Source organism: Trichomycterus rosablanca, unplaced genomic scaffold (genome assembly GCF_030014385.1).
Source record: "Trichomycterus rosablanca isolate fTriRos1 unplaced genomic scaffold, fTriRos1.hap1 scaffold_119, whole genome shotgun sequence".
Classification (NCBI taxonomy): domain Eukaryota; kingdom Metazoa; phylum Chordata; class Actinopteri; order Siluriformes; family Trichomycteridae; genus Trichomycterus; species Trichomycterus rosablanca.
In genome coordinates, this window is record NW_026946957.1 from 47,997 (window position 1) to 59,995 (window position 11,999).

Sequence of the window (11,999 nt, forward strand, 5' to 3'; positions counted from 1 at the left end):
AAAACGTGAGTATGGGCTGAAAGCTGTGTGGGGTACAAAGAAAGGTAGATGTTTGGCTTTGCCCTGGACTTTAAAAGACCCAAAATGGTGGTGAGAGATAGGTGCCCTTGAAAACACAAAGAGGACGTAATGATTAAAACTTACCACAAGATGGCAGCATGGGATAAGGAATGAAGACAGTCTCATTTCTCTCCCAAGCTGAGTTGTGGCGACCATATGGTCGGAGGTTAACGGCCTAGGAGAAAAATATGAGCCACACTGTCAAACAGACACTTAATGCTAGTCTAGGGTCAACTGAGGCCTGTCAGCTCCCAGTCTAGGGTTAGTTTGAAAGTTCCTCAGTCATCCTAGTTCTATTTCTTGTAGTTTTTAAGTCTTGGCTTGTATTTGTACTAAACCTAGTCTGGGTTTTTAGCTCGGAGTTTGTTTTGTAATGACTTTTAGGTGCCTGCAACTAGAGAAATCAGGTTTAGGGTATAGGTTTAGGGTTAGGATTAGGTTTGGGGTTAGGATTAGGGTTATAAATGGTTAGGATTATGGTTAGGATTAGGTTTAGGGTTATTATTAGGGTTAGGATTAGGTTTAGGGTTAGGATTAGGGTTATAAATGGTTAGGATTAGGGTTAGGATTAGGTTTAGGGTTAGGATTAGGGTTAGGATTAGGTTTAGGGTTAGGGTTATAAATGGTTAGGGTTTAGGGTTAGTGTTTAGGATTAGGGTTGAGATCAGTAAGTGGGACCAGCATATAGGTCAGTCTGGAGTTAGGGTTAGGGTTAGGGTTAGGGTTAGGGTTAGGGTTAGGGTTAGGGTTAGGTTAAGAGTTAAAACCAGAGGCGGCATTCAAATTAGTGGCATTGAAATGAGACGTATGCTAATCTTGGGTTAGGGTTAGGGTTAGGGTTAGGGTTAGGGTTAGGGTTAGGGTTAGGTTAAGAGTTAAAACCAGAGGCGGCATTCAAATTAGTGGCATTGAAATGAGACGTATGCTAATCTTTGCTCTCCTATTGGCTGGAGGTAGCAGTATGCAAATGTCTGCTCTCCTATTGGCCGTATGCAAATGTTTGGAATCCCATTGGTTGAAACTCAAACATGTCCTTTTTGCTGGTTTGTAATGTCAATGATGTGTGTTGTATTGTACCACAGGGACTTTTATTTCCTTGGGGATCAGTAAAGCATCCATCAATCCATGTGTATGTCTAACTATTTGCCTACCTTTTATTTATTTATTTCAGCAGGACATGATCCGAGTCAGACTTGGAGCAGAAGATCCGTCCGTGGCCGAGGTGGGCAGCACACGACCCACACATCCACGAGACCACGAACCTATGACACACAACACACACACAAAAAAAACAAAACAAAACATATGATAAGCACAAAAATGCAATAATCGTTCAAGAACACGAATGGTAACCCCTGGTATCAGAATGAGATTCATGGGCCGAGTACGTGGACACACACACACACACACACACACACAGACACAGACACAGACACACACACACACACACACACACACACACAGGCAATTGGCAGTGTGTGTAATGTTAAAAAATAACAATAAAAAATAAAGGAACAGAACAGTAAAGTACCTGAATCGATTGAACAAGATGTGAACAGTTCGGTTGACATTCTTCTGACTTATCAGGTAGCCAAGGTTTGGTATTTTTTGGAATATGAGCTGTTGAAAAACCTGAAATCATACTAAGTGATGTGGCATGACTATTCCAAAAGATGGCAGCAGAGGATCAAAAATGAGCGGTGCCTTAGGATTCCGTCAAGCCGGGAAGTCGAGGCTTCCCAGCTTAAGAGAGAGTACGCACCGAATAGGCCCAATTTAACCCTAGTCTATTCATATGTCACTCATTAATTTGTTAATGTATACATATCATTAATTCATCAATAATTCATGATGCACTCACTATCAGTCGATGTATTAATTCATTGTTAATAAACTGGTAGTTAGGTGTTAGTATATGTTTAGTTATGTACACATGTTGTAAAGTGTTTACCGTCGTGTTCTCAGCGCGCTTGGCTCTTTAAACTTCTCTACGGTGTGTATTCTTGGTTTGCTTGTGGCAAAAAATATTACACAAACGTCCATATCCATACCCAAACATCCTCGAGGACTTCATGTTGACTGTGGCGCCCTCAGGTGTCCCTCTTGTGGTATAACCTTTTTTTCCTTATTCCTTTTTTATTTCATTAATATTACATAGGATATCGATTTATTTTGGGGGTTTCCATTTTAAATTATGTTTTAGGTCAATCAATTATATTGTATAATTTATGGTCAAGGTGGTTAAGGTAGGTCAGGGTTAGAAATATATCTATTGAGGTCGAAGTTGAATTAATTGTAGGTAGGGTGGGTTGTAGTCAGTCTAGTTTTAATCTAAATTGGGGTTAGGATGATGGGTGATTAGATTGCGGTTAAAATTCAGTTTATTTGGGGTCAGGGCTAGGATGATCAAAGATTAGGTTGTAGTAGAGCTTCAGTGTATTGAATTTAAAGTACTTGGAAATTGGGTTGAAGTTGTAATTAGGTTTATTAAGGTTAGAGTTGATATAATTATGGACTGAACTATAATTGAAATTTCATTTATTGTGATTGGGGACAGTGTAAATGAAGGTTAGGTTCTAGTTGGAAGGTTTATTAGGATTAGGGTTAGAATAATTGGGAGTTGGGTTATGGTTGAAATGGAGTTTATTGTGGTTGGGGTTGGAATAATTGGGAATTGGGTTGAAATTAGGTTTATTAAGCTTAGGGTTAGAGTAATTAGGGGTTGGGTTATGGTAAATAATTGGGGTAAGGTCATCGTTGAGATGAGTCTATTGAGGTTGGGGTTAGAGTAATTAGGGATTAGGTTATGGTTAAGATTAGGCTTATTGAGGTTGGGGTTGGAATAATTAGGAATGAGGTTATGGTTATGGTTAGGGTTAGGGTTAGGGTTAGGGTTAGGGTTAGGTTAAGAGTTAAAACCAGAGGCGGCATTCAAATTAGTGGCATTGAAATGAGACGTATGCTAATCTTTGCTCTCCTATTGGCTGGAGGTAGCAGTATGCAAATGTCTGCTCTCCTATTGGCCGTATGCAAATGTTTGGAATCCCATTGGTTGAAACTCAAACATGTCCTTTTTGCTGGTTTGTAATGTCAATGATGTGTGTTGTATTGTACCACAGGGACTTTTATTTCCTTGGGGATCAGTAAAGCATCCATCAATCCATGTGTATGTCTAACTATTTGCCTACCTTTTATTTATTTATTTCAGCAGGACATGATCCGAGTCAGACTTGGAGCAGAAGATCCGTCCGTGGCCGAGGTGGGCAGCACACGACCCACACATCCACGAGACCACGAACCTATGACACACAACACACACACAAAAAAAACAAAACAAAACATATGATAAGCACAAAAATGCAATAATCGTTCAAGAACACGAATGGTAACCCCTGGTATCAGAATGAGATTCATGGGCCGAGTACGTGGACACACACACACACACACACACACACAGACACAGACACAGACACACACACACACACACACACACACACACAGGCAATTGGCAGTGTGTGTAATGTTAAAAAATAACAATAAAAAATAAAGGAACAGAACAGTAAAGTACCTGAATCGATTGAACAAGATGTGAACAGTTCGGTTGACATTCTTCTGACTTATCAGGTAGCCAAGGTTTGGTATTTTTTGGAATATGAGCTGTTGAAAAACCTGAAATCATACTAAGTGATGTGGCATGACTATTCCAAAAGATGGCAGCAGAGGATCAAAAATGAGCGGTGCCTTAGGATTCCGTCAAGCCGGGAAGTCGAGGCTTCCCAGCTTAAGAGAGAGTACGCACCGAATAGGCCCAATTTAACCCTAGTCTATTCATATGTCACTCATTAATTTGTTAATGTATACATATCATTAATTCATCAATAATTCATGATGCACTCACTATCAGTCGATGTATTAATTCATTGTTAATAAACTGGTAGTTAGGTGTTAGTATATGTTTAGTTATGTACACATGTTGTAAAGTGTTTACCGTCGTGTTCTCAGCGCGCTTGGCTCTTTAAACTTCTCTACGGTGTGTATTCTTGGTTTGCTTGTGGCAAAAAATATTACACAAACGTCCATATCCATACCCAAACATCCTCGAGGACTTCATGTTGACTGTGGCGCCCTCAGGTGTCCCTCTTGTGGTATAACCTTTTTTTCCTTATTCCTTTTTTATTTCATTAATATTACATAGGATATCGATTGATTTTGGGGGTTTCCATTTTAAATTATGTTTTAGGTCAATCAATTATATTGTATAATTTATGGTCAAGGTGGTTAAGGTAGGTCAGGGTTAGAAATATATCTATTGAGGTCGAAGTTGAATTAATTGTAGGTAGGGTGGGTTGTAGTCAGTCTAGTTTTAATCTAAATTGGGGTTAGGATGATGGGTGATTAGATTGCGGTTAAAATTCAGTTTATTTGGGGTCAGGGCTAGGATGATCAAAGATTAGGTTGTAGTAGAGCTTCAGTGTATTGAATTTAAAGTACTTGGAAATTGGGTTGAAGTTGTAATTAGGTTTATTAAGGTTAGAGTTGATATAATTATGGACTGAACTATAATTGAAATTTCATTTATTGTGATTGGGGACAGTGTAAATGAAGGTTAGGTTCTAGTTGGAAGGTTTATTAGGATTAGGGTTAGAATAATTGGGAGTTGGGTTATGGTTGAAATGGAGTTTATTGTGGTTGGGGTTGGAATAATTGGGAATTGGGTTGAAATTAGGTTTATTAAGCTTAGGGTTAGAGTAATTAGGGGTTGGGTCATGGTAAATAATTGGGGTAAGGTCATCGTTGAGATGAGTCTATTGAGGTTGGGGTTAGAGTAATTAGGGATTCGGTTATGGTTAAGATTAGGCTTATTGAGGTTGGGGTTGGAATAATTAGGAATGAGGTTATGGTTAAGATTAGGTTTATTGAGGTTGGGGTTAGAGTAATTAGGGATTAGGTGATGGTTAAGATTAGGTTTATTGAGGTTGGGGTTAGAGTAATTAGGGATTAGGTGATGGTTAAGATTAAGGAAACGTGGAACATAAAGGACAAGAGAACTGTCTGCAGCTACATAAACAGGCCCTAATTCAAACTTGGATCGATTTCTCAGCTCCTAAAGCTTGCTACAGAGATGTAGCCATGATTGGTTACAAGGGTTACAAGCTGTGCAATTATGCAGAAAATGTGCCCTTTCATTTGGGTTTCTTAATTTCATGTGGGGTTAGATGCAGTTCCTAACCTAAACAGCAGGTGCCAGCTTTCAGTAAGTCTGGGGTTAGCTTGGGGTTAGATGCAGTTCCTAACCTAAACAGCAGGTGCCACCTTGCAGTAAGTCTGGGGTTAGCTTGGGGTTAGATGCAGTTCCTAACCTAAACAGCAGGTGCCAGCTTTCAGTAAGTCTGGGGTTAGCTTGGGGTTAGATGCAGTTCCTAACCTAAACAGCAGGTGCCAGCTTTCAGTAAGTCTGGGGTTAGCTTGGGGTTAGATGCAGTTCCTAACCTAAACAGCAGGTGCCAGCTTTCAGTAAGTCTGGGGTTAGCTTGGGGTTAGGCCTTGGATTGGGGGCGTGGTTAGGGTTTTGCTCATAGGTTAAGAGTTAAAACCAGAGGCGGCATTCAAATTAGTGGCATTGAAATGAGACGTATGCTAATCTTTGCTCTCCTATTGGCTGGAGGTAGCAGTATGCAAATGTCTGCTCTCCTATTGGCCGTATGCAAATGTTTGGAATCCCATTGGTTGAAACTCAAACATGTCCTTTTTGCTGGTTTGTAATGTCAATGATGTGTGTTGTATTGTACCACAGGGACTTTTATTTCCTTGGGGATCAGTAAAGCATCCATCAATCCATGTGTATGTCTAACTATTTGCCTACCTTTTATTTATTTATTTCAGCAGGACATGATCCGAGTCAGACTTGGAGCAGAAGATCCGTCCGTGGCCGAGGTGGGCAGCACACGACCCACACATCCACGAGACCACGAACCTATGACACACAACACACACACAAAAAAAACAAAACAAAACATATGATAAGCACAAAAATGCAATAATCGTTCAAGAACACGAATGGTAACCCCTGGTATCAGAATGAGATTCATGGGCCGAGTACGTGGACACACACACACACACACACACACACAGACACAGACACAGACACACACACACACACACACACACACACACAGGCAATTGGCAGTGTGTGTAATGTTAAAAAATAACAATAAAAAATAAAGGAACAGAACAGTAAAGTACCTGAATCGATTGAACAAGATGTGAACAGTTCGGTTGACATTCTTCTGACTTATCAGGTAGCCAAGGTTTGGTATTTTTTGGAATATGAGCTGTTGAAAAACCTGAAATCATACTAAGTGATGTGGCATGACTATTCCAAAAGATGGCAGCAGAGGATCAAAAATGAGCGGTGCCTTAGGATTCCGTCAAGCCGGGAAGTCGAGGCTTCCCAGCTTAAGAGAGAGTACGCACCGAATAGGCCCAATTTAACCCTAGTCTATTCATATGTCACTCATTAATTTGTTAATGTATACATATCATTAATTCATCAATAATTCATGATGCACTCACTATCAGTCGATGTATTAATTCATTGTTAATAAACTGGTAGTTAGGTGTTAGTATATGTTTAGTTATGTACACATGTTGTAAAGTGTTTACCGTCGTGTTCTCAGCGCGCTTGGCTCTTTAAACTTCTCTACGGTGTGTATTCTTGGTTTGCTTGTGGCAAAAAATATTACACAAACGTCCATATCCATACCCAAACATCCTCGAGGACTTCATGTTGACTGTGGCGCCCTCAGGTGTCCCTCTTGTGGTATAACCTTTTTTTCCTTATTCCTTTTTTATTTCATTAATATTACATAGGATATCGATTTATTTTGGGGGTTTCCATTTTAAATTATGTTTTAGGTCAATCAATTATATTGTATAATTTATGGTCAAGGTGGTTAAGGTAGGTCAGGGTTAGAAATATATCTATTGAGGTCGAAGTTGAATTAATTGTAGGTAGGGTGGGTTGTAGTCAGTCTAGTTTTAATCTAAATTGGGGTTAGGATGATGGGTGATTAGATTGCGGTTAAAATTCAGTTTATTTGGGGTCAGGGCTAGGATGATCAAAGATTAGGTTGTAGTAGAGCTTCAGTGTATTGAATTTAAAGTACTTGGAAATTGGGTTGAAGTTGTAATTAGGTTTATTAAGGTTAGAGTTGATATAATTATGGACTGAACTATAATTGAAATTTCATTTATTGTGATTGGGGACAGTGTAAATGAAGGTTAGGTTCTAGTTGGAAGGTTTATTAGGATTAGGGTTAGAATAATTGGGAGTTGGGTTATGGTTGAAATGGAGTTTATTGTGGTTGGGGTTGGAATAATTGGGAATTGGGTTGAAATTAGGTTTATTAAGCTTAGGGTTAGAGTAATTAGGGGTTGGGTTATGGTAAATAATTGGGGTAAGGTCATCGTTGAGATGAGTCTATTGAGGTTGGGGTTAGAGTAATTAGGGATTAGGTTATGGTTAAGATTAGGCTTATTGAGGTTGGGGTTGGAATAATTAGGAATGAGGTTATGGTTATGGTTAGGGTTAGGGTTAGGGTTAGGGTTAGGGTTAGGTTAAGAGTTAAAACCAGAGGCGGCATTCAAATTAGTGGCATTGAAATGAGACGTATGCTAATCTTTGCTCTCCTATTGGCTGGAGGTAGCAGTATGCAAATGTCTGCTCTCCTATTGGCCGTATGCAAATGTTTGGAATCCCATTGGTTGAAACTCAAACATGTCCTTTTTGCTGGTTTGTAATGTCAATGATGTGTGTTGTATTGTACCACAGGGACTTTTATTTCCTTGGGGATCAGTAAAGCATCCATCAATCCATGTGTATGTCTAACTATTTGCCTACCTTTTATTTATTTATTTCAGCAGGACATGATCCGAGTCAGACTTGGAGCAGAAGATCCGTCCGTGGCCGAGGTGGGCAGCACACGACCCACACATCCACGAGACCACGAACCTATGACACACAACACACACACAAAAAAAACAAAACAAAACATATGATAAGCACAAAAATGCAATAATCGTTCAAGAACACGAATGGTAACCCCTGGTATCAGAATGAGATTCATGGGCCGAGTACGTGGACACACACACACACACACACACACACAGACACAGACACAGACACACACACACACACACACACACACACACAGGCAATTGGCAGTGTGTGTAATGTTAAAAAATAACAATAAAAAATAAAGGAACAGAACAGTAAAGTACCTGAATCGATTGAACAAGATGTGAACAGTTCGGTTGACATTCTTCTGACTTATCAGGTAGCCAAGGTTTGGTATTTTTTGGAATATGAGCTGTTGAAAAACCTGAAATCATACTAAGTGATGTGGCATGACTATTCCAAAAGATGGCAGCAGAGGATCAAAAATGAGCGGTGCCTTAGGATTCCGTCAAGCCGGGAAGTCGAGGCTTCCCAGCTTAAGAGAGAGTACGCACCGAATAGGCCCAATTTAACCCTAGTCTATTCATATGTCACTCATTAATTTGTTAATGTATACATATCATTAATTCATCAATAATTCATGATGCACTCACTATCAGTCGATGTATTAATTCATTGTTAATAAACTGGTAGTTAGGTGTTAGTATATGTTTAGTTATGTACACATGTTGTAAAGTGTTTACCGTCGTGTTCTCAGCGCGCTTGGCTCTTTAAACTTCTCTACGGTGTGTATTCTTGGTTTGCTTGTGGCAAAAAATATTACACAAACGTCCATATCCATACCCAAACATCCTCGAGGACTTCATGTTGACTGTGGCGCCCTCAGGTGTCCCTCTTGTGGTATAACCTTTTTTTCCTTATTCCTTTTTTATTTCATTAATATTACATAGGATATCGATTGATTTTGGGGGTTTCCATTTTAAATTATGTTTTAGGTCAATCAATTATATTGTATAATTTATGGTCAAGGTGGTTAAGGTAGGTCAGGGTTAGAAATATATCTATTGAGGTCGAAGTTGAATTAATTGTAGGTAGGGTGGGTTGTAGTCAGTCTAGTTTTAATCTAAATTGGGGTTAGGATGATGGGTGATTAGATTGCGGTTAAAATTCAGTTTATTTGGGGTCAGGGCTAGGATGATCAAAGATTAGGTTGTAGTAGAGCTTCAGTGTATTGAATTTAAAGTACTTGGAAATTGGGTTGAAGTTGTAATTAGGTTTATTAAGGTTAGAGTTGATATAATTATGGACTGAACTATAATTGAAATTTCATTTATTGTGATTGGGGACAGTGTAAATGAAGGTTAGGTTCTAGTTGGAAGGTTTATTAGGATTAGGGTTAGAATAATTGGGAGTTGGGTTATGGTTGAAATGGAGTTTATTGTGGTTGGGGTTGGAATAATTGGGAATTGGGTTGAAATTAGGTTTATTAAGCTTAGGGTTAGAGTAATTAGGGGTTGGGTCATGGTAAATAATTGGGGTAAGGTCATCGTTGAGATGAGTCTATTGAGGTTGGGGTTAGAGTAATTAGGGATTCGGTTATGGTTAAGATTAGGCTTATTGAGGTTGGGGTTGGAATAATTAGGAATGAGGTTATGGTTAAGATTAGGTTTATTGAGGTTGGGGTTAGAGTAATTAGGGATTAGGTGATGGTTAAGATTAGGTTTATTGAGGTTGGGGTTAGAGTAATTAGGGATTAGGTGATGGTTAAGATTAAGGAAACGTGGAACATAAAGGACAAGAGAACTGTCTGCAGCTACATAAACAGGCCCTAATTCAAACTTGGATCGATTTCTCAGCTCCTAAAGCTTGCTACAGAGATGTAGCCATGATTGGTTACAAGGGTTACAAGCTGTGCAATTATGCAGAAAATGTGCCCTTTCATTTGGGTTTCTTAATTTCATGTGGGGTTAGATGCAGTTCCTAACCTAAACAGCAGGTGCCAGCTTTCAGTAAGTCTGGGGTTAGCTTGGGGTTAGATGCAGTTCCTAACCTAAACAGCAGGTGCCACCTTGCAGTAAGTCTGGGGTTAGCTTGGGGTTAGATGCAGTTCCTAACCTAAACAGCAGGTGCCAGCTTTCAGTAAGTCTGGGGTTAGCTTGGGGTTAGATGCAGTTCCTAACCTAAACAGCAGGTGCCAGCTTTCAGTAAGTCTGGGGTTAGCTTGGGGTTAGATGCAGTTCCTAACCTAAACAGCAGGTGCCAGCTTTCAGTAAGTCTGGGGTTAGCTTGGGGTTAGGCCTTGGATTGGGGGCGTGGTTAGGGTTTTGCTCATAGGTTAAGAGTTAAAACCAGAGGCGGCATTCAAATTAGTGGCATTGAAATGAGACGTATGCTAATCTTTGCTCTCCTATTGGCTGGAGGTAGCAGTATGCAAATGTCTGCTCTCCTATTGGCCGTATGCAAATGTTTGGAATCCCATTGGTTGAAACTCAAACATGTCCTTTTTGCTGGTTTGTAATGTCAATGATGTGTGTTGTATTGTACCACAGGGACTTTTATTTCCTTGGGGATCAGTAAAGCATCCATCAATCCATGTGTATGTCTAACTATTTGCCTACCTTTTATTTATTTATTTCAGCAGGACATGATCCGAGTCAGACTTGGAGCAGAAGATCCGTCCGTGGCCGAGGTGGGCAGCACACGACCCACACATCCACGAGACCACGAACCTATGACACACAACACACACACAAAAAAAACAAAACAAAACATATGATAAGCACAAAAATGCAATAATCGTTCAAGAACACGAATGGTAACCCCTGGTATCAGAATGAGATTCATGGGCCGAGTACGTGGACACACACACACACACACACACACACAGACACAGACACAGACACACACACACACACACACACACACACACACACACACACACAGGCAATTGGCAGTGTGTGTAATGTTAAAAAATAACAATAAAAAATAAAGGAACAGAACAGTAAAGTACCTGAATCGATTGAACAAGATGTGAACAGTTCGGTTGACATTCTTCTGACTTATCAGGTAGCCAAGGTTTGGTATTTTTTGGAATATGAGCTGTTGAAAAACCTGAAATCATACTAAGTGATGTGGCATGACTATTCCAAAAGATGGCAGCAGAGGATCAAAAATGAGCGGTGCCTTAGGATTCCGTCAAGCCGGGAAGTCGAGGCTTCCCAGCTTAAGAGAGAGTACGCACCGAATAGGCCCAATTTAACCCTAGTCTATTCATATGTCACTCATTAATTTGTTAATGTATACATATCATTAATTCATCAATAATTCATGATGCACTCACTATCAGTCGATGTATTAATTCATTGTTAATAAACTGGTAGTTAGGTGTTAGTATATGTTTAGTTATGTACACATGTTGTAAAGTGTTTACCGTCGTGTTCTCAGCGCGCTTGGCTCTTTAAACTTCTCTACGGTGTGTATTCTTGGTTTGCTTGTGGCAAAAAATATTACACAAACGTCCATATCCATACCCAAACATCCTCGAGGACTTCATGTTGACTGTGGCGCCCTCAGGTGTCCCTCTTGTGGTATAACCTTTTTTTCCTTATTCCTTTTTTATTTCATTAATATTACATAGGATATCGATTGATTTTGGGGGTTTCCATTTTAAATTATGTTTTAGGTCAATCAATTATATTGTATAATTTATGGTCAAGGTGGTTAAGGTAGGTCAGGGTTAGAAATATATCTATTGAGGTCGAAGTTGAATTAATTGTAGGTAGGGTGGGTTGTAGTCAGTCTAGTTTTAATCTAAATTGGGGTTAGGATGATGGGTGATTAGATTGCGGTTAAAATTCAGTTTATTTGGGGTCAGGGCTAGGATGATCAAAGATTAGGTTGTAGTAGAGCTTCAGTGTATTGAATTTAAAGTACTTGGAAATTGGGTTGAAGTTGTAATTAGGTTTATTAAGGTTAGAGTTGA